This window comes from Phalacrocorax carbo, chromosome 2 (assembly GCF_963921805.1).
Source record: "Phalacrocorax carbo chromosome 2, bPhaCar2.1, whole genome shotgun sequence".
Taxonomy (NCBI): Eukaryota; Metazoa; Chordata; class Aves; order Suliformes; family Phalacrocoracidae; genus Phalacrocorax; species Phalacrocorax carbo.
The window spans coordinates 42,348,841-42,373,283 of NC_087514.1; positions in this window are offsets into that span (position 1 = coordinate 42,348,841).

Here is a 24,443-nt window from a genome sequence, read left to right on the forward strand (position 1 = left end):
GATGGAAGGAAGGGACTGCTAATAATAAACTAAGAAAAAACCCACCCATCTAACTGAGTGTGCAACGACTTGCAGGGATATAAAAAGATTAAATGTGTAAGATTAACAGAAAATTTACCTTCTCAGGAAGAAAAACTACACTATTAAGCTACAGTACTAAAAGCTTGTGGAAAACTCTGTAAGCTTGAAATAAAAGTCAGATGTATCTTGTTTAGGAAAGACAGAGAGGGTAAAAGGGCAGAACAATGCCTCATGGACCCCTCAACATTCCCTTTGTTGTCTTGGAGTTATTAGTAATAAAGGGAATATAGGACTTCGAGCATTCCTGGATCACTTATGGTCCACTAACAAAACCAGTGTAACATTTTGTAAACTACAAACCAGAGCAAGTTACTTGATAAGCACTTCTTAGTAATATGTGAAAAAGAAACCATGTAATGAATGTTTACAGTTCAGGAAACCTTTCATGAGGGATTTGTGTGGGGCCCCACTACCCTCCTCTGACTGTTTAACAATGGACGTTACAAAGTAAGAAGAAAAAGTGCTTCTGCTAAATTTTAGGGGCTTTTAGAAACTGGTAAATAATAATGAAGACAGGCCACACAACTAAACGTCTCTTAACAGATGGGATATACCAACAGAATGCAGGAGCATACCCTGGAAAGCAGAGACTCTGAAAAGAATTAAAATTCACAGCGGGGGAGAAAACCTCATTAATACCTCTGAGTGACATGCATTAGTGAAAAAGGACTGTTTGAATCCTGTAATCCATGAAAGTAGAAGTAATTTTATCCCTGTGTGAAACATAGGTGAGTCTAGTACGGCAATATAGCATGCAGTTTTGGTGGCTGAATTTATAGTGTAGTTTAGAAGCCTCAAGAGACCTCCAAAGATAACCACAGTAGTTGTTCTGTTTTCTGGAGAAAACATCTTGCTGTTAAAAGCTTAATGCACAAATCTAGTTAGCTTATTAAAAAAGAAGATTGAGGAGTGATTTGATTACAGCGTGTAATGCCTTCACAAGGAGAAAACAGAGGGGAGTACATATTATTTTATTTAGTGAGAAAACTTAAGAAAACCCAAGAAATTGAATCAGATAAATTCTAATAGGTAATAAGTAATAAGATACAAAACCCAGTAACACTCTGACAGATTATTTCCTGAAGTAAATTACTTAGAAAATCCACCATCTCCTAAACGCTCATCATCCTTGAATCAGAGCAGTACAGTTTGCTTTGAAGATGTGTTGTTCAAAACAAAAAGGCCATTGAGCCAGTAGAGTAGTATGTGGTAAACATCAATGGCATGTGATACAGATGATCAGACTAGCTGACTGAGGAGCAACTATGCTATTGCTTGTTGGAATTCAGCAAATCATTGTTTTCTAAAACACTCATTTTATATCTGCTCATTAGGTACTGAAATAACTTTAAAAACTAACAAGCAAGAACACCCCTCTGACAGTGTGTGTGCTCCATCCACAGCAACCCTTTGGTGGCACACCAGCTCTCGCCCAGCACCCGAGTAAACCTGTCCTCAGGACTGCAAAAGTGCAGTCCTTGGACAACTTTTCAAATTCCTTCCTTTCCTTGGAGGAAAATTATATGCGGTACCATGCTGTAAGAGAGTGTGGTTAGACACTTTTCTGCACTTCAACGACTTGCCATGCAAATGCTTTTGCAGTGAAGAACAGAAGGAATCAGTCCCTCTGGATTGCAGGATCTTACTTGTGTGTGGTAAGAGAGCAGGGTGGGTGGACAGGCAAAAACTATGTGAAAGGAGACAGGAGAGTCAGAAGATACATGGTTGGAAAGGTGAGGAGGTAGGAGTGCTGCAGATAGAAAAGGGGCCAATTGAAAGTTGAGCATCCAAATGCAAGCCACAATGCCTTCTAAAATTCAGGGTTGGGAAGGTGGTAGGAAAATTGATTATCTGTACTAAAAGAGTTCACAGGAATAGACATTAAAAGACAATGTCAGTGGACTATAAAATTCTGATTTAAATATATGAAAACATTATCATTTTGCACAGAAATATTAGACTGGTGAATTGCTAAATACTGTGAATGAGAGAGCAATTCCACACAAGGATAAAAAAGAAAGGCAAATGCTTCATAAAATATATTCTGTACATTCAGCAGGAACAATCTCATTACTACTGAAATAGTGAATGCTGCAAGATAGGGTCTCATCCATACAGTCACAAAAATGAAGTTAGCAATGCGATTGCTATTGCCATGATTACTGTCGCCGTAGTTACTACATGAGCAATAGCTCTGCTATTAAATCTCTGGGCACAGAGGGTAATTCCTGTTGGTGAGGTGTTGAGGGGGGCTGACTGTTGCATTCTGCCTGGTTCATTTTACATTTAGATTCACTGGAAGTTTATAGGGCAAAGGGATCATTCTATAAAAAGCCTGAAGCAAAGAGGAAATGAGAACAGAAAGCCAGGTGCTGTGGAGACCCCTCCTGCCTCCTAAAAGATCAATGAGCGTTTTGAAATAACTCTCAGGGGCAGTATAAAAGTAAATAGTACCCACATACACCAAAATTTTGCCGTGCTTGTAAAAGCTAGGATGACTGCCCATCCTAACTCACATACAGCTTCTGTGTTCAGTTTCCATCTCTCACTCAGTCTCTTTCCCTCAGCTCCTCAGATCACTTTACTTTCTGATCCAAACTGTAATGAACGCTTCAGACATCTAAGCCAAAATCCCAGTAATTTTGTTGGATGACTTTTGGGGTTGCTTGCAAAGGCAAGGGGCCTATACTTTCTGTAAGACCCTTAAGTGCATGCTTTTAAGGCTGCACTAGTTTTTAGAGTGAGAGTCCTAAAGCTGACAGCCATCACAAAGCAGCTGTTGGAAAAAACCATTACAGGCACTTGGAAATCTGTAAAGAATCAATGAATCATTACCTGTGATATTTGAGGAATCGAAATACCTGAAAATGTGACAACTTGAATCATATTTCTCTTTGTCATCACCATGAGTCACTGTTTGCCACTGGATGTAGGATGTTCTCTAATTTTCTTTCCTTTATAAACCTGGCATATGGGAATTATTCCTCAAGTAACTGCAACGATTTTTCCTGAAGAGAGGTGATCATACCTACTTAAGGAAAAGTTACTCAGTGGCAAGAAAAGTTCTGAGGTTAAGATTCCAGTAAGTATCAAGTTGTATATTAATTTTTAAACATAACTTAAAACATACACATATACAGCCTCACCCTGGGTGATGAGAAGCATGTGGCTTCAGAAATGATAAATACCAGGTGTGCAAAATCTCCTAAAAGCTTGTTGAAAGCTCTGAAGAAACCACCCGCTCCCAACAGCCAGGGAGTTGACTGCTGCACCAACTATATAAAAAAGTTAACTGAAACTCCCTTTAGACATTAGAAGACGAGAGGACCAAAAAAAAAAAAAAAAGGAAAAAAAAGCACATTTGAAAACAGATCCAAGAGCTCTAGTTTGGGAACTGTGATGACAGTTGAAACATGTTGGGGGTTCAACCTAGACATAACCACTGGTGGTAGTAACAGGAGTCCAGATGCTCTGAAAATCCCATCTTTCCCAGCCCCAGGCAGTCTCCCTGGCACGGATAATGGCTCGCACCCCAGTGCCACTGTGCCGTGCTCCTTTCACTTCCTCTGCAGAAGTATTTTCTTGCCATTACCTATTGTGAAAGGTGAGATTATCTGGGAAAGAATTCAATCAGAAATCTCAAGATAAAAAACATCTCTAACAGAGTTTTATAGGTTAGCACATACTCTGATATATATTCACTTTCTAAAATATTTCTTTTTCAGCTACTAAAGGTTTTCTCAGATAATGTCTCCAATAATGACTCTAAAGGTTTACTCTTCTTCATATTTACACTTTCCTTAGGTTTCCAGACAGGACTGTTTGAACAGTATTTTTTCATTAAGCTTTGCCATCTATTCCTAGATAGTGTTTTCATTGGTATCTTGCCCTCCTTTCAATCTTCTCAAACCGAAAGCACCTTTCTCTTTTACACCCTTGTCTTTGACTTATAACACAACATTTTTATATTTTCTCTCCAGAAATGGTGTTTGCTGTTGTTTAGGTCCCATATTACTTCTTGGAAGACATTATATCCCCAGAGAGCAAATGAAGTAGTACCAATTTATATAGCATTTTTTCCTCCAGAAACAAACTGAGGTGTGAAGTCTCTCAACAACTATAAGAAATGTTTTCTTTCTGGGATGTCATCCCATCCACTATGGGTATATTTAATATAGCATTAGAAAGAAGTGCTATTTAAATAGCTTTAACAGTGAGCTAATAACCTAATAGTGCTAGTCAGAACATTTCTTAAATCTTGTGTCCTGGCTAACGATACTGCCGTACCAGGGTTGCATTACAAACTAAAATCTGGGACCTAGTTGTGTCCTGTTAGTTCATCACCCAAGACCCAGGAACCCAGGACAGGGAGATGGGGTCAGTAGGCATTTTTCTAGCAAGGATGAGAATTAGTTGGCACATTGAGGCTGTTCCAGTAAAGGCAGAAGTTACACAATTGTTCTTGGGATTGCTCTTGAGGAAGTCCGTACGTGCTCCCTGGTACATGGCCATAAACCCAACACACACACTATTATACCAGCAGGGAGGAGGGCAGCTCTGGAGCAGGCTGTCAGGACACTTCTCGATTGCCTTAGGATAGACTGGATAGACATTTAACTCAGATAATATATCACAGTGGGTTTTTTTTACAGCAGAGCAGCAAGCTCCAGCATGCACAGAATTCCCTGTTAACTTTTTTTTTTTTGCACATGGAGCTCAATAATGTCATTACATGGCATTGGATTAGGTTCTCATTCCATGTTATGGACTTTATATCTTTATATCCGTTAGACTTTTTGCAGAGTTTTTTAAAAAATGAAAAGATATAGTAGAAAAAAGAAACAAGAAAACCCAAAGGAGATCTTTTGAGTTAAATTTCAAAGTTTCAGTGACAAAATGTACACAATCCTTAAATAATAGGAGATAAAACTTTTTGGAAGATCCCCATCTCTGTCGGGATGCTTTTTTATGCAGCCCTTTGAATGCCCCTTTAGAAGATAATTCAACCTGACAGTCCTGTGTCAGATAAATTTGTAACATGATTAAAATACATATAAAACTAAGATTAAAATACATAGAAAGCTAGTATATTGTTTGGGAAAATACATAATTCGTATCAGCCTGCAGTACAAGTCACAGGCTACTTCCTGTGCCTTAATTGTAGACTACAAATAGACACTGAAGCGACAAATTTATGACACTTTAGCAAGCTCAGCTCACCATTAGGAAGATATGCAAACCCTGTATAAAAGATTTTTTGGAAATGACTGTTACAAATGCCAAAGCAAATTAATTTTAAAATGTGCCAGTCACATAAAGACTAAACAAATTGATCAGACAGCCTGAAAGTAAAGGTCTGATTGCTCATTACCAGCTCAGATCTGCATATGGCATACTAAGATTGTTACTGTAAAAATCTCAGAAAGCTTATGAAATGGATTCTCTGCCTTTATCTTAGCCTTTCGCAATAGAAGTGCTAATATTATTTTCTTCCCTCTGCTATTTAGATTTTGTTTTCAGTCATTAAGTAAAACTGCTTGAACATAATCTCAACCTTTGCTGACGTTTAGGTCTTCTGAAAAAAAAAGAACTTGAAAACCGACTTTTCTTCATCAGCAAGAAAACACAATCTGACTATTTATGTGGAAGGCTGAGTTAAACAAGCCCCAGGAGGACCTGAAATGTAGTTTAGTTTCTTCTACAAGCCATCTGCTGTCCCTATTTCTACAGAAAAGAAAACAGACTTCACCTTATGGCTGCTTTACAAAGAACTGTAGGCAATGCAATGCTGAGTCACTGTGGAAAACGTTGGGTCATGCAGCCTGCACTAACCCTTTCCAGCACAACTTGAAGGCTAGGAACAGGGAAGAAACTTGCCTTTTAGGTGAATTGTTTCATAATCATTTGCAAATAGATTTTTCTATACGTTGTTTTCTCCAGCATCCAATACCAGCCCCTTATCTGATCCACAGGTGGTGCTGGGCTAGGAGGATCAAGCAAAGCCAGGGATTCCTGATAATTATGAGATCTGGATCTGGCAATGATATTTGTCTTCCTTGTGGTGTTATGCTTTCCTGTGAGTGTCCTGGGCAACAAGCTGGCTGGACTTATAAACAGAGCTTTAAACTAGATTTAACAGGGGAAGGAGATGGAGTTCTAAGCACTTGAGAAGAGCCAGGGGCTGCTGAGGCATTAGTAAGCAACATGGGAACAGCTGTGACATCTCAAGGGAATTAAGAAGAAGAACTCTAAAAAGGTGATGTGGCGACCAGTCCAGCTGAAGAACCTCTATACCAACACACACGGTATGGGAAAAGCTGGTAACTGCTGCCCAGATGCAAAACTACAACCTGATTGCTATCACAGAAACTTGGTGGGATGAATTGTATGCTTGGAGTGCTGTGATTGATGGCTCTAAACTATTCAGAAGGGACAAGCAAGGAAGGAGAGGTGGGAGATTTGTTCTCTGTGCCAAAATGGTATTGATTGCACAGAACTATCTTTGAAATGCACAGGTCAAGAGCTTATGGGTGAAAATTAGAGATCAAGCCAACAACGAAAACTTTGTGGACAGCCCACCTGATCAAGGAGAGGAGGTTGATGAAGAGTTCTTTCTTCAACTGCAGGAAGCATCACACTTCCAGGCCCTGATCCTGGTAGGGGACTTCAATCACCCAGCCATCCACTGGAAAAGCTGCACAGCAAACTGCAAGCAGCCCAGGAAACTAATGGAGAGTGTTGAGGACAATTTCCTAGTACAGGTGAGGGAGAGCCCAAACAGAGGAGAGGCACTGCTGGACCTGTTGATCACTAATGCAGAAAAACTTGTCAGAGAGGTCAAGATTGGAGGTAACATGGGTTGCAGCGAGCATGCCCAGGTGGAATTCTCAATCTTGAGGGCTACAGGATGACTAAAAAGTACAGTCAGGCCCCTAAACCTCAGAAAGGTAAAATTTCAGCTCTTTAGGGTGCTAGTGTGTGGGATCCCTTAGGAAATTGCTCTCCAGGGAGACCTTATAGAGGCCTTTCAGTACTTAAAGGGGGCCTACAGGAAAGATGGGGAGGGGCTCTTTATCAGGGAATGTAGTGACAGGATGAGGGCTAATGGTTTTAAACTGAAAGAGGGTAGATTTAGATTAGATATTAAGAAAGTCTTTACTGTGAGGGTGGTGAGACACTAAAACAGGCTGCCCAGAGAGGTTCTGGATACCCTATCCCTGGAAGTGTTCAAGGCCAGGTTAGATGGGGCTTTGAGCAGCCTGATCTAGTGGAATGTGTCCCTGCCTATTCAGGGAGGTTGGAACTAGATGATTTTAAGGTCTCTTCGAACCCAAGCCATGCTATAATTCTATGATATTTTCACTAGACTAAAACCATAGACATGAAAATATGTTTTTAACGGGTTGTGTGATGCTGGCTGATAAATTATATGACAACAAATTGCAAAGCAACATATTTGAAAACCTGAAATAGTGAAAGCTCCAATCTGATGGCTGGAAAACAGAATAAGTTAAATCAATGGCTGAGTCCCATTTGTACTCCAGTCACACTACAGGAGTGGTCTAAAAGTGGGTAAAATCGTTAACCTCCTCTCACTAGAAGGTCCCTCGCTCTGGCCAGGAATATAAAATAGCGAGCACAAGAGTCCAAAGCAAAACTTACGGACAATGCAGACACCTTAAGATGACTGGCAAAAAATAGCAGAGCCCCAACCATCTGAATGAAATAACCTCAGCTTCTGTTATGGCAGTCAAATACCATGGAAAACTAACTCAGGAAGGAAACTGCAGAGCCAACCACCTTCCCCATTTCCTTTGCCAAGAAGGTAGAATCACCACAGCTTTGCAGTCCCTGGTGATGTTGTGGCAGACCACAAGTGCTGGAGGTGTCACCTTGTGGATGGATGCCAGGTGCCCACCAAAGCAGCTCTATCACTCCCCTCCTCATCTGGACACGGGAGAGAAAATATAACGAAAAGCTCATGGGTTGAGATAAGGACAGGGAGATATAATTCACCAAAAGCCATAATGGGCAAAACAGACTCGACTTGGGGAAATTAATTTAATTTATTACTAATCAAATCAGAGTATGATAATGAGAAATAAAAACTAAATCTTAAAACACCTTCCCCCTCACCCGTCCCTTCTTCCCTGGCTTAAATTTACTCCTGTTTTTTTCTACCTTCTCCCCACCAGCAGCGCAGGGGGTTGGGGAATGGCGCTCCTTCCTCCTCAGTGGGAGGACTCCTCACACTCTTCCCCTGCTCCAGTGTGGGGTCCTTCCCACAGGAGGCAGCTCTCCACAAACTTCTCCAATGTGGGCCCTTTCCACAGGCTACAGTTCTTCATGAACTGCTCCAGTGTGGGTCCCTTCCACAGGGTGCTGTCTTTCAGGAACAGACTGCTCCAGCGTGGGTCCCCCGCAGGGTCACAAGTCCTGCCAGCAAACCTGCTCCAGCTTGGGCTTCCCACGGGGTCACAGACTCCTTTGGGCATCTACCTGCTCCAGTGTGGGTTGCTCCACAGGCTGCAGGTGGATATCTGCTCCACTGTGGCTCTCCATGGGCTGTGCAGGAACAGCCTGTCTCACCATGGTCTTCCATGGGCTGCAGGGGAATCTCTGCTCCAGCTCCTGGACCACCTCCTCCCCCTCCTTCTTCACTGACCTTGGTGTCTACAGAGCTGTTCTTCTCACATATTCTCGCTCCTCTCTCCAGCTGCAATTGCACAGTTTTGGGTTTTTTTCTTGTTCTCCCTGCTTAAATATATTATCCCAGACGAGCTATCACCTACCACCGTCACTGATGGGCTTGGCCTTGGCCAGCAGTGGGTCTGTCTTGGAGCCGGCTGGCATTGGCTTTATCAGACATAGGGGAAGCTCCTAGCAGCTTCTCACAGAAGCCACCCCTGTAGCTCCCCGCTACTAAAAACTTGCCACACAAACCCAATACACACCTTTTCCCAAGTCATTCTTTCCCACCGCTTCACTGCCCACTCTGTTCTTTACATCTAGCTTCACTCTGTCTTTCAAGTGACACCTGCCCTATCCACCACACAGGTGGCAAGAGCATGTTTCTCCACTTCACTACCACCCTTGAAGATATATACTCCTCTGCTCCCACTCCACACTTTTTTTAGTGTTAAACAAGATTTTCCTACTCAATAATGATCATATGACTAGATTGAGACACAGTATGAAATCAGTGGAAATTTCTTGACAGAGCTGACCCTTTCAGCAGTTAGGCAATGATAAAAATTGTTATCAATTCAGTTTTACACTACTCAGTAGAAGTTGCTCCTGGATTCTATTTCCTTGCTTATGAAAATGTCCTGTTAAGCAGAACCAAAGACTTATGAAAGTCAAATTATAGTGCATCTATAGCTCTTGCACCTCAGTCATACGGCCTGACATCCTGTCACAAAGTGAAATACAGTGTGTTTGCTCTTAAGAAATTAGTATCGGCTGGTGCTTACCTTCATGACTTCCAGATGAATATATATTACTGAAGTGTTTGTGCCAGAAGTTTTCTGGAAATCAAAGTTGTCTGCCTGCTCTGTAATTCCCTGATCCCTTTCCTTTTCTTTCCCCCTTCTTTGCCTCCCCCCTCTTTTTAGATGCATTATATTTATCCTTTCCCATCCTTCCTATACATCACTATTTCTCTATGGAAAAACTGTTAGCAGTACCAGAATTACTTACCTGATTTTTTTATGTGTCCAAGAATAAATTTTGACAAGTATATTTGATGGATGAGGTAGAGTACTTTGAAAGCAACTAATGTGGTTTTTTCTTATTCAAGTTGGAGACTTTTCCTCTTTTTTCCTCTAGTGTCAGTTGCTCTAGGCACCTTTCTGTATTGATCTTTCTAGACTGATGACTGGGAAACTTCCAATGCTCAGATGTTTTAACATTTTTAAACATTTTTTTCAGAAAAAATATCAGCAAAAAAGCTTTCTAGGGCAGGATAAGATTTTGCCTTCTTTCTGATCCGCCTCGCTTTCCCCATGTATATATGAAAGGTTTCCTGCTGGAAAACTATGGGTCTTGTGTTGATGTACCTTTTCTCTACATACATTGATTTTATTAGCATCACATGGAGATTTTGAGGTTCTTTTTTTAGTAACTTCCCATGTTCTGCACCATAGCTTTAGGAAAAGATGAACAGACTTCAGTTTCGTTCCCCTTTTTCCCTAGCTACACAGCTTGGTGTGAATATCAAAAATGAATGATTCTTCTAACTGTGAATGGGCAGTAAATAATGACAGAACTACAGGTTATTATTTTGTAATGCAGAAGATCCGATCCGTGCACTAGAGTTCTGGCACAAATGAGCTGCAATGTTGTGCTCTTGATTATTTATCCTTACATGTGTCATTAAAATAAATCACATTAATTTTCCTTTGAGCATCAACTTTAAGTTCTTTCTAGCCATTATTGAGTTACCTCATCTCCAGAAGGACTGACAGTAAGGTGAGATTAGCCTCAGCCTTAGTTTCCAGGACAAACACATGAAGACCAACCATCCCATAGCATCCTGCTCATTACCCTGCCAAAAGTGATTTCAACGGGCAGCTGCGAAGGTCTCCTTAGCATCATTACAATGTGCAGCAGCTCAATGAAGTCCACATTGTCACTTCAGCTAAAATAAGGAAGGGAGCAGTGAGTGAGGAAATGAAACTTCTTCCAGCACAAGCCTTTTCATTCTGGAGATCTTACCTCAAGCCTGAACCTTTATTACCCAAAGAACAAAACACCAGCAACTGTGTTCTCTACAGCCAGCTCTGCACAGGTACACAGAAACAGAATTACTGCAGAGGAGTGGGGAAGTTGCTAAATAGCCAAACGGTGAAACAGCTTCTCCTTGTTCAGGAAACGAGGAAAGGCTTTTTTTTTTTTTTTTTAGAAATGGAGCAAGGCAGATGTGATATATCTCAGCCTATATACCTCAGCCAGTTACTCTTCCTTCCTTATTCCCTCTCACACCTATCAGAGGGCTTTCAAGGAATAGAGGCAGTATTTTGTGAGATGGGAATAGTCACTTAGGTCCCATTGCAACTTCTGCATTCATGAGTAGAAGGATAATCCAGGTACAGACCAGGATGTAAGACCTATGAATGGGCCTTATATCTCCAGTCCCAGAACTATAGCTGGCAAGTTGCCAAAACTTTCTTTGCTCTCTTTAAAGTGGGTATAATGATATTTCATATCTGCTACTGTGAAAATTCAATATATCATCTCAGCACCCCAAAAATAAGCATGACGCAGTCACATACATTAAGTTTTTAAATAAAGTATCTGTAACAATCTTTAGAATAAAGAAAGTACATGGTGGTGGCAAAGGAGGAAACTGAGGCATGAAAGGTTCTGGGCAGAGAGGGCTTCTTGCCTGTCTTGCACTATATCCTATTTCTTAGTTAAGTTTAAGAGCATTTGCAGTATCTATTTCTAGCCTTTCCCACTGCCTTTAGAAACTTTAATATCCTGGCCTGAGGATATAGCCCTGGATGAAACCAGAAACCTTAGGGAGATGGTTGAAAACAGACTAAACAGGGAAATAAGTTTCCCCAGCACATATTTCCTTTTATTTAGCCACAAAACCTTCACTTTTAGCAGCTTTTCTGAATGCACATATAATCCACACACACACATGCGCGCGCACCCCCCCCCCGCCTTCCTTTCAGATAGACGTATAAGCCCATAGTTTTCTTTGTTTACCATTTTTAACCTTCACTCCCTGTGACTTGCTATAGGACAAGCTATAGGACAACACTGACTTGTCAGAGGAGGAAGGAGTTTCCAGTAACTAAAGGAAGGATTTGGACGAGCAACATGGTGCATCCAGGGAAAGAAAGAGATGGGAACATTCACGGTCCAGCCCTTGAAGGGGAGAAGAGTACAACATCCCTGTTACAGTAGGTTTCCTGAGCCAGGATCTTGGGATAAAGCATAAAGATTAACCCCCCTCCCACCTGCCTGCTGAGAAACAGTGCTCTGAAGTGTAAATTATGTGCTACCCAGTCCCCACTGCACAGTTATATTATGTTATATTAATCATTCAGTGAAAGATCTAGAATCTAGCTTTCCTTAGCCTCAGGTGGTGGCTGTAATTCCTAAGCCAAATGATTACTCTTTCCTCCATGATGAATATTTTTTCTCGTTCCTTGGGAGACAGAGTGCTGAGAGCACACCTGACGATGCAGACCTGTCCTGGGTGTCCTGGGGCTTAAAACACTTGCCAAGGTAAGGCTGGACAAGGACCCTCTCCTTCCTTTTTGGAGGGATGGGATGTCTTTTCTCTCTTTGAAAAGAAAGATAACTAAGCCCTTATTTTGGGTTAAAGGTCTGAGCTGTGAACCCTGAGCAGGGGGAAGTACACCTCTATCTCAGAGTAAAGTGCACAGATTTATCGGAGGGAATTCTTCTGGTTTACACAGGTTCAGTTCCCATTTCTGGCTCTCCATTACTTGCTGTGTACCTCACAGGAAGTCTTCATGTTTGACTTTGAGCTCATTGCAGTACCCAAGACTCTCTTATGGGTCTCCTTCATCCCAAATGCAAATATTCAAATCCTCAAGCTGACCACTTAAGGTGTTTCTCTCCCCTTCCAGAACACCTCCCCCATCTGCAGTGAACATATACGTTTGTTCACAGCTCCCATGTGGAAGATTCTGTCCTCATAAACACCAGCAAGCTCTCTGTGGGTATCTCACAGGACTTACGTCAGTGTTTCTGACAGCAGAATTAGGTCCAAAGGGCTTTACATCATTTTGCTTGCAGTTGGGAAAGCATAAAAATGATATGCAATTACATATGTGTACATGAGAAAGCAGAGATGGCAACCATTTGTGCCTTGAAAAGCGATCAAAAGAGGGCATCCTTATTTTTTAATTTTTGTCCCGGTATTTCTTTCACACATGCCATTTCCAAACAGAGCTGCAAGTACTGAAATCCTTGGCATAAAGAACCTGCTACAAGCTAAAGTCAGATACATCAGATGATGTTAGATTTTTCTCCTCCACCTATGAAAGTGATTAGACCTAAGTGATGCTCAGGTCTTTAAGGCACGCCTGCTAATACCATTTTCAACTGCGTTATCAGATGGCATAAGCATAATGATACCAATATTCCTGTCTATAGTATTTGCACTCCATTAATGCCTGAATGTCCAGCAGTTTCAGTCTAGTGAAAGAGACCCTGGCCTGAGAAATTTGTAGTCTAAATAAGTAAAGATGGAGGAGCTATTTCAAGAGACCTTGCTGAGGGATTAAGTGATGTCAGACTTTCTGGCAGGAAGCCTGTGGGAGGCCAGGGAGCCGAACTGAGGGCTGCAAACCCCCAGCAGCATCAGCCTCCAAATTGTTCTTTACCTGACTAAATGAAAAGCAGATGGAGCTAAGTTTAGTTAAAGTAGACAGTCATGACAACAAAGGCCTCTCATCTAATCACCCAGCGGTAGTAGGACTGAAAATGTAATCAAGTTGTTTTCTATAAATCATTTTCACAAGATAAGAGGCCTGGCTATCCAGCATGTCTCACTGAGTGTTTACACTGTAAACTTTCCTGCCCTCAGCACTACCCCTTTGCTCTGAATTATTGCTTTAATGCATTTAATCATGAAATGTAACAGTTGGATAATAAGAACCCTGTAAACTTCCCCCTCCTTTCCTTTTAAATTAAATTATATACTGGTAGTAAAAACATGATTATTTGAAGGTTCTGTTTATGAGAATTCTTACCCTCTGAGGAGGGTGGTGAGGAAAAAAGAATTAAAAATTTTACTTAATAGAGAAAACAGCTTGTGGAAATAATTACACAACTTGTGAGCCCTGCACAGCATCTGTATTTAACAATGTTATACTCAAGCCTGTAGAAGCAGGCAAGCAGTCGCTCTTTCAGACAGTTGAATATATAGAGTACCTCAGTTATAGTACTAATTTACTAATATATTGCCAAGATAAAGTGACTGAATCTGCTGAAGAGGAGGGGGAGGATGCTGATAGCGTCTATTGTAATGAGGAACAATAATGGGCATAGCAGTTTATTAACAAACTCCACAGGTCACTGCACAGCAATAGCAGTGAAGCAGTAAAAGGGAAATTCAATCATGTTCTGTTAGGGCTCGCAGCATGCACTGAACCTCCTCATTAGGTGGGTTCATCGTCCTCCCAACTGGGAAGTTCGCCTGCGGATGGGAGAGATGGGGAGCCGAGTTCTGCTGCTTCAGCTGCACCTCAGCCTGACACTGGCTCACATTTAGCCCGCTCTTCTGGTTTCCTCTGTTTTGGGTTTTTAAAGATTTTCAAGATTAGCATGCTTTGGTTTACAGTCCATGTCCCCATTCAGCTCTGGAATCTTACAGGCTGGCCAGACCAACAGCTTTTCCTGCAGCCCCATTCCCTTACATTGAGGGCAATTGAAAAGAATGATTCACTCTGATATTAAATAAACTCCTGTACACTCAGGTCACTGCCTTAGCCTCAGGAAGATTTAAAGTAAATAAAGGAGTTGGATGACAGTGCATATTTTAGTTTGTTTAAAGCTGTACATTGTTTTCCTGGAAAGACAAAGCACTTTCCCTTTATTCGAGTTCTTGCATTTCAATGATGCTGGGAAATGGTGATGTTTGCCAGACAGGCCTGTTTCTTGCTGCCAGCATCTTCCTGACAATGTTTGAACAACTTCAGGGATGGACATGCCCCAGAGCCACCCTGCAAGCTCAGGTCTATCAGGAGGCAGAAACAGGGCTGGTACTTACATGAGCTCTCTCAGATGAGTTTCTCTTTTTAACTTATGCAGTCATTTTAATTACACAACTTGCTGCATGGATCCCTCATGCTTGTCTCATTCGGTATCTAGCACGTTGTGCCCGTTTTAAATAATTGATTTGACAGAAACATTTAAAAAGCCTTAGTTAAACCCATTTTAAAAGACTACTTCAGCCCATGAAACAGCCTAGTTTGGTACAGTAGTTTCTATTTTCCACTCTTAGAGTTTGAAATCTGACAATGCTGCAGCAAGCAAACAGCAGATGGGATCATAACAGGGCTTTTAGAATAACAAATATCTGTGATTCTGCACTAAGACTCAGCCTCTGCCCTTAGATGGCATCTAGGGTGCTCATAATGCCACTAAAAATATAAGGCAGATATTGCTGATTTTCTCACACACACACAAGTGACGTACTGTCAGTATAGTGGGCAGGAGTATGCTTATGTTGTATATCATGGGCAGGCGTTTGCTTGAGCCGGAGGAGAGGGGGAGAAAGGGAAGTTGCATGAAGATGTCAGCCCAGCACTGGGCCAGAACTGTAAATCCTGGGGACAGGGTTTATGAGCAGGGGCTCAGTGCTGCATTGCAAACTCCCAGGGCTCTGGTGCAGCACGCAGAGGGGCCTGAGAGAGGACTCGAGTTAGCTTCGAGTACAGATGAAGTCAGCTTGCCTCTGTCCAAAATCTACAGAGTCTCTGTCATCTTGCCAAGAAGAAAGGAAGGAGATGTTAATAGGTGCGTCAAAGTCCAGTCCACGCAAGCATGTCCCTGGGGTGTCAGACCAGCCGTGAGAAACGCTTCCTGTGATCATGTCAGGTAGGGTTTTGTTTCCTCCTCATGAAGCTGTTTGTTTGCAGGTTTTACCCCAGGAAGATTTCATAAGAAAGGTGTATTTGTTCTAGCCAGCCAAAACCAGGGTCTTCTGCCCAGGCCTCCTGGCCCATGGGTGAGTCTCCCACAGCCACTCTCTGAGTGACCTCTTGAGCCTTGCCTTCTTGACTGCTCCTGCATCTCAATGTCCCAACTGCCTGAACCCCAGCAGTGCACAGCACCCATGCCTGGGGACCCAGTGGCTTTTGGGCCACAGGGTCAGGCCCCCTCAGCCAGGGATGAGCCTATGATGGGCTCTATCACCTAGCAGACATGCGCTGTGCAATGCACCAGGTCAGCTCCACTGGGTTATCTTCCCAAGACCTGAAAATTGCCTGAATAAACAATGGAAACAACAAACTGTCCAAGATGACTCTTTGCAGGTTTGCAGACATACCTGCCTTCCCCCGGGGGGAATTTAAAGAATTACACCCAGCAAACTGGGCTGCTCAGCTAAAAATTCTCTGGGAGCGTGCTTAGGCTGGCAGCTAAATTAGAGGGAACACATCTCCCTGCATTATTAGAAGTAACAGACTTGCTTTTTTTAATTTACTTTTACTATTTCCTTTGCAAATTGTTAGGCACTTCTAAACACAAACCGGTTTTGCCTTTTCAACTTTCCTCACATTACAGCCCAGCTAAGTCCATTAGCAAATAAAGTAAATAGCCAAAGCACTTACAAAAGTCTAAATTCCCTGAAGGTAATAACTGTATAAAACACATGGGAGTTGTTATTTCAAGGCAAGGAAATGGAAAGCTTTTAGTTTATCATTAAGCTGGCTTAGTATTTTGGTAGGCCTTGGCACTATTTATTAACAATTTATAAAGTCAGACCAGGGTGAGTCTACGTAAGTGATACATATTTTTGTACTGATATGCAGTACTTGTGCTATTTGTACTGAACTCCATGTAAACAGTGCTTAATAAGCTCTGACTTGGCTTTTCCCCTTAAGCAGTTTGCCTGCGTGTAGTGAACTGAAGTTACTGCAAGTTCCTGCAAGATTTCCCCTTCAATACAGTAACAGTGTTGGGAGGCATCTTTCCAGGCTGCCATTGGTCCAGAATTCAATATTTAGAAACAACTCCAGTATGAGGAGCCTTTGAGCTCTCACAAAAGGATTAGAAGGTGTTATATCCGTATGCAGGAAGGAGCTGGGATGAATGAGGAAGAATGAAAGCACACCACAAAGGAGAAGATAAGACACTGTCATAGATATGATCCTATAGGAACCTAGGTCCCTCAGCATATGGTGCAAGGCCACGCAGGTTCCATCTTTTGCCTGACATATTTTCTAGCTCTAGCCTGACTTTTCCGGTCCCACCTTTTAGTCCATCCATTCTTCATTTCCCTGAATGCTCTTTCACTCAGCAATTTCAGTGTTGCAGTGGTTTGACCAACTGTTCCTTTCATATTTTATCTTCTTTTTCTTTCATCACTGGTATCTGACACTAACTCTTTCATGCTGATAGCTTTCTGTGTCATCACTGTTCTATTTCTTAGGATAAGATGTTTCATGCCCTAACCAAACCTGAGATAATGAAATGGTGTCTCAGGCACAAGCAGATACCTTGTCCCCTATATCAGTTCCTTCAACAGATTTGCAATGTTCAGCAAAACTGTGAAACTGTAGTAACAAAACCTCAAGTTGGCTCTCCGAACTTCTGGCACCACTTAGTAAGGTTGGTGCTTTCATTTAGAAAAACTCTGCTTATAAGATTACTGCCAGAAGCCTCATTCACTCTGTTGTGCACATGTGCCACCTCAGGGGCGATGCTGGGCAGGCACCAGGATGTGCACAGCATTTCCTTCTGCAGTTCCTGCAGTGTTCGTATGCTTTCTAAAAGCAGCCACACACTGGCTGGCATTGCTCAACAATCTACTAATCTACAAATGTCGTGATACCAAACTTCTAGCAGTAGAGATGTTTACATTAATGTTGTCCTAAGTACAACCAGACTGGCTTTTTTAAGGTTTTTAAACCTTAAAAACCTTTTTAAGGTTTCTTCTTCGGTATCTCACAATTTGCTACTAACTAACTCCTCTGATAGTCTAAGGACGTCTTGGTTCTCTGATTCTTTGGTTCAAGACATTCACCATTTGTGGCATCATGTGGCACAAGAAGCCCTGGGCTTGAGTTTGCAGGCAGTCTCTGTTAGTTTTCCTGGCCACAGTGCATGCTACTGAGAGCAATGCCATTCTCCAGAGACTGTAGGGTGGAATTGACTTTTACAGAACCATTTTTTGGGTGTGTGGTCAATTTGCTGAGGTACACGTCCTGATTTTGGAGGAACCAGAGCCCTGGGGATGGATGCATTGATGGTAGGTCTGAGAGAAAACATGCAAAGTTACTCTGGGATTACATACAGGTTTAAATGAAACAAGAAGGCAAATCAACACGTCATAAGCTTCCTGTTTTGGATTATATAATTTCTCATTCTTTCCACTCTGTCCATAGTGGGACTGTTCAAGCCTGAGGTGACAATTATGAACAGCAATTAGTGGAATATGCTGCTTTTAACTTTGTCACAGTCTCTGTTATGAAATATACTCTTCATACATGAGGAAAAACTATAATGATTTAGTATCTACTGTCTGCCAGGATTTCTGCAGTAATCCATTTCAGAAACAAAAGCTGAAGTGACATAAGTAGATGGAGGCAAAAAATCAACCCTGTTTGTTCTTCTTCCCTTACAACAGGACTCTACAAAGGCAGGAGTTATTGCCAATATGTTTAGGTGTAATAAAAAACTTCTGTTTCTATTAAAAATTTATTTTTTTAAAACCTATTTTTAGAAATGCATTGCAAATTTGAATTACAAATAGAATAAAAAATTCTTAATATGGAAGTTTCATCCTACATCACTCATTGCCCACTTCTCTCCAATGACTGCAAAAGCAACAAAGATGATTAGCTTGGATATAGAGATGTGCATTGTAAGTACTTCTGTTTTGTCATGGGCTTTCCACCTTCCAGTGGAATGGAAATGACTGGACTGAGTTTACTGAAAGCAGACTGTCTTCTGCTGTTCATCTCTGTTACTGAAGCATAGTAAGACTGTATCAAGACTGTTACACCAACCACTTCTTCTCACACTGAGAACTGCTGTGGTGTTGTTGATTCTCTTTCTTTATAAGGATGCCATTTGTAAAGTAACTCTCAGTTTGCTTATAAACAAGTTTATTTCTTTTTGTATTGGTACCTCCTATCAGACTGTATTCCCCTTAGGTAACAGAAATATTCTTCACATTTCTTTTCCAATCTACCATGCTAAATGCACTTTTTCCTTTCCTTTACTTGTTCAAGGTCAGGTCTAGATCCAGACATCTGTTTTCAACATCATATTCTGTGTGATGTTTCTCAGATTACACTCTGTGGGAGCAAGAGTGGGTGAGATGTGAACAGTTCACAGAGTATTTAAAGTACAGATCGCACCTTTCTTTCTTGTTGTTACAGCCAAGTTCCTAGAAATCTCTCAATTTCCAGTTTAAAGACCAGAAACCAATTCCTTTGCAAATGTTTGAAAACATGGATTACTTTGGTACTTAGCTCTTTACTGCAAATATCTTCCTGATAATATATCACAAGCTTTCCATGAGTGCACACAGGCTAATGAACTCCAAGCTTGCTCAAGTGAAGGACCTGTATTATCATGATTGCTTGATGATTTTACGTCTGTAGGCTAGAAGATATGTAATTTAGTGTTCACAGCAGATAAATACCTATAGCTCTGTGTATGATTGCGTTGTCAGCCAATGCAACATGAATATTTTTGGGTGCAAATATATGGCATGCAACACCAGCCACTTCTTTCCTCTTTGCTCCCCCTCTACTAGTAGTTCCAAGAATGACCAGCTAAACCTCATTAATACTGAGTTCTTTACACTGCTCTGGTGTATAGGGATAACACTTTGGTGTTCAAATCCCCATCAGAAAGAATACTAAGCCTTACATTAAAAGCTTGAAAAGGATCTTTATCTGGATAAACAATTAATCCCAAATTTGTCTTGATTTATTTGTTAGAAGAATTACACCATTTTCTCTTGACCCGCAAACTTCTTCATGTAGTTCTACTTTCCATGATTTTCCCCATTTCCTACTATTCATCCTTGTACATAGAATGAGAAGGCCAGCCTTGTGGCATAGTGGTAGCTCCACCCATCAGGTATCCTTTTTCTAAAAGAGGACTTTGGTGGTGGTTTTTGCTAGCTAGGGGAAATTCACATAGCACCTTTATGTAAGAAGTGTTTGCTTTTCAAGCCTAGTAAACTGCTTGAAATCTTGCCCTCCTGAGTTAAAGGGGGATAAGAAAGAGGAAACAGGCAGCAAAATCATAGCTAAAGAGCACAATTGCTGATAGGTTGGCAGATGTGAGGTAGGATAGGAACTCCCCTTAGACATACAGCTTTTTCACAGTTAGTTATACATGGAATTAAGCTCGGAAATGCTAGGCATAATCACTGAAAACAAGTGTAATTGACTGTCCCTTTTGTGTCGTTCTCTGACCCAGAGAGACGAGCACCCTCTGTGCTAGCACCAGCCCTGCAGTGCTCCTGGCACCAACAGTGGGATGCTGAGAAAGGACCCGGGTCCCTTTGCAGAGGCACAGAACCAGCTTTACATGGACACTTCCCAGTCCAGACAGATCAGGCAGGAATGGTCAGATCTAAAGGGAGTGAGAAGCAACAACCAGAAGTTTCAAAGGAGCAGAAGGCTTTTAAAGCTCTCCTGGCCTTCAGAGCAGTCACTTGTGGTGTTGCCTCCAGCCTGCCTCCCTGTTCTGCAGGGCTGGGCACGCTGGCCCCCATGTGGTCCCCTAACCACGGGCCTTCTGGAGGGGAGCACTGCACCGATTTGACATTCATTTACCCCAATTCTCCAGCTGGGAGGGTCATCACATTACAATATTTCTGTGTAGACAGGACAAAGTACTCCTCAATATTGCATATTCTTCTGAAGTCTGTTGCAAAAAAGAGGGAAAAGATAGAAACTACAGTGTGGTTCAGCAACACAAATATCCTACAGTGCTTTTCCTGACACTGAGAGAAATCCTGCAAGGTAGACACTGACTTCCAGTCCCCCTTTCCCATCCTGACATTTCCAGTTTGACCAGATGTCATGGTTTTAGCTGCACCGAGTTAATTTTCTTCACTGCAGCTGGCATAACACTGTGCTTTGGACTTAGTATGAAAATAGTGTTGCTACCACACCGATGTTTTAGTTGTTGCTGGGTAGTGCTTGTACTAGTCAAGGACTTTTCCAGCTTCCCGTGCTCTGCTGGGTGCACAAGAAGCCGGGAGGGGAGGGGGCACAGCCAAGAGAGCGGATTCAAACTGGCCAAAGGGATATTCCATATCATGTAATGTCATGCCCAGTATGCTAACTGGGAGGGGTTGGCTGGGAGAGGCAGGCAGCAATCGCGGCTTGGGGACGGGCAGCATCGGTCAGTGGGTGGTGAGCGGTTGTGTCATTTGTATTTCTGGTTTTTTCCCTTTTTCCCTTTTCCTTTTTATTATATTATCATTATTGTTATTATTATTATTATTTTATTTTAATTATTAAACTGTTCTTACCTCAACCCACAAGTTTTTTGTTTGTTTGTTTGTGGTTTTTTTCGTTTCCGATTCTCTCCCCCAACCCACAGGGGTGGGGGAAGTGAGCGAGTGGCTGCGTGGTGTTCAGTTGCCGACTGGGGCTGAACAATGACACCAGAATAGTAATGAAATTATTATGAATAGCAAAGGGATTCCTGTAAGAGTTGGTCTATATTTACCTGAAATTCTATTGTGAAAGAGGAGTGTTTTCATATTAGAAACCAACTGTCCTCACAGTGAAACAAAACCATTTATTATTTAACCCTGGGGTGGGAGAGGGGGAGAAAGGGGAAAAATACTACTTAGTTCCAGGCTAAGAAAAATAGATACTAATCTTACACTTTACTGTCTCCTCTGCTACCTCTTCCCCCATTTGCTTACCTTTTCTGGCAGGCCTGTTTAGATGTCAGGTTTCACTTTTTTTTCCTTCCTGTTCTGTAATGTCATTAACAAGAACTCCATCAGGAACCCCTACTTGATACACTATATACATTAATATACTATATATACACTATATACAATATCACTTTATATATATGCTACATGCAATAAAAATTGAGTGGCCTTCAGGGTTTCTAAAAATGCTACCTTCTGTGTTGTTATTGTTTGCAGTATTTTTTGTATGAAATGTTATGACTCTGTTTTGAAGAATCTATTCAGTCCTGGGAAAGGGGAAGAAAGGTAGGAGAAATGGGCACATTACAGATTTTTAGGCAGAACCTCTAATTACCAAAAATGTAAGGCATCATAACTTTGGACGTGGCCATCGTAAGGACATGGGAATATCCTCTCTGCAGCATTTGCAGGCAGCTGAGCAGATGTCTGACTGCTCTCTTCTGCTCCACTCTCAGGCAGATACCTTTAGACCCTTGACTAATCAATACTAATCATGTATGCCATCTGCCAGACATACAGATTACACAGAAGAACTGGCACTTTCAGCAGGGCTCGCTGAAGTTGCACATATAACTTGTGCCTCAGGCTGCTCAACACCCAAAGCTTCCTTTGAGCACAAGGAGATCCTGTGACTTGGGAACTCGCTGTAGTAGCCGGGATATGGCATTTCAGGGTCCCCACCAGCATCAAAGGAGTGACCCAGCTTCCCAGAAGCTTTCCACCCATTTACAGCTGAGGTGTCCTGTAATATCTGGTCCTTCAAATCTATATACTGCTCAGATAAAGCACCAACAGAAATACAAACAGGTATAATGACATTTCTGTGACAGTTCTCTGTTTCCACAGGTAATGTGCAGAAGAGCTGCCTGCAAACAGTACATATGGATCTCCTAAATCTACAATCTGATCTAAGAATAAAATTGATGATGTCCCCTCTTAAAGAATAGCTTACACCTTAAAACAATAAACATAACAATTTTTTAATATATTTGAGAGCAGAATTCAGAGACTAAAATTTATCTAAAGTCCTTTCAACCTTCAGCTTTTCATATTTACTGATTTTATGAGACATAGTCTTGCACATTCTGCAGACAGATAAGCATTTTTTATTACATGCTGTATTTTACGGGATCATTGTTCAAACACACCAGTGTTTCCATAAATGTAAGAGTCCAGAATTTCTTGTTTAAAGGTTTAATAACTTCATTTACTGTAATACTCAAATTTTACAGTACACATTTTATGCAACTTTGAAGCACTGTGTAAAATATTTATACCATGCCTAGATGTGGCAGCTACATTTGTGATTAGAGTTTTATTGCTGTTAATTATAAATCAAGCAAGCAGGGGTGATTGTTCCTTCTTTCCCTTGGCAAGAATATTTGCAATAAAACTGCCTTTGCTCAGAGTCCTTCTGACAGCTCACCAATAGCATCAAGCTTCAAATTACAAAGAAAATTCCCTTATAACATCCACAAGATTTTATTCCATGGTAATTTTCAAGGTCCCTTGGTCTCCTTCAGGCCTACCACTTGACTTTGGCTTTGCATAAATTGTAAAGTCCCATCTGAATGGAGTTCATGACAGGTAATGGCATCATAACTCTATTGGTACTCTTCTGGATTGCCCAGTTTTCCTGCTATAGGCTGTCTGCAGCTCAGTCATCAGCAATATTGTTCATATTCGTGCAATAATGCCCTGACACAGATAGCAAACATTTGCATGAAGGCTATAACTGAATTCCGTTTAAAACTAACCTACTTGCTTTGCTATATAGAGTAGGGATTGCAAAACCCTCATCTTGAGTATGAATCTTGACTTTCATTCTGCCAACCCTGACAGCTCAAAAACAACCATTCCATCTCTTCCCATAAGTATCTGAAGGCCATTTAACCCTATTAACACAAATAAGTGTTAATTAACACAAATTTTCTGTTCCTATCCTACAAGTTGAGTTGTACATTCATGTAACTTTACAGTCTGTTCTCTATGTATAAGTATGACTGATTCAACCTCACAGATTTTTTTAAATAAATATGTACAAATGGACCATCGTATACTCACTGGTGCTGAACAGCAAACACATAATTAGTGTCACAGTGCTAAAAGTCTTCACAGTACATATATGTATTGGATGGGCTGGATCATTGGGTCGAGGTCAATTGTATGAGGTTTAACAAGGCCAAGTGCTGGGTCTTGCATGTGGGTCACAACAACCCCATGCAACGTACAGGCTTGGAGAAGAGGGGCTGGAGAGCTGCCTGGAGGAAAAGAACCTGGGGATGCTGGCTGACAGCTGCCTGAACATGAGCCATCAGTGTGCCCAGGTGGCCAAGAAGGCCAACGGCATCCTTGGCTTGTATCAGGAATACTGTGGCCAGCAGGAGTAGGGAAGTGATCGCGCCCCTGTACTCAGCACTGGTGAGGCCGCACGTTGAACACTGTGTTTGGTTTAGGGCCCCTCACTACAAGAAGGGCATCAGGGTGCTGGAGCGTGTCCAGAGAAGGGCAATGAAACTGGTGAAGGGTCTGGAGAACAAGTCTTATGAGGAGCGGCTGAGGGAGCTGGGGTGTTTAGCCTGGAGAAGAGCAGGCTGAGGGGAGACCTTCTCGCTCTCTACAACTACCTGAAAGGAGGTTGTAATGAGGTGGGTGTTGGTCACTTCTCCCAAGTTACTAATGATAGGACAAGGGGAAATGGCCTCAAGGTGCATCAGGGGAGGTTTAGACTGGA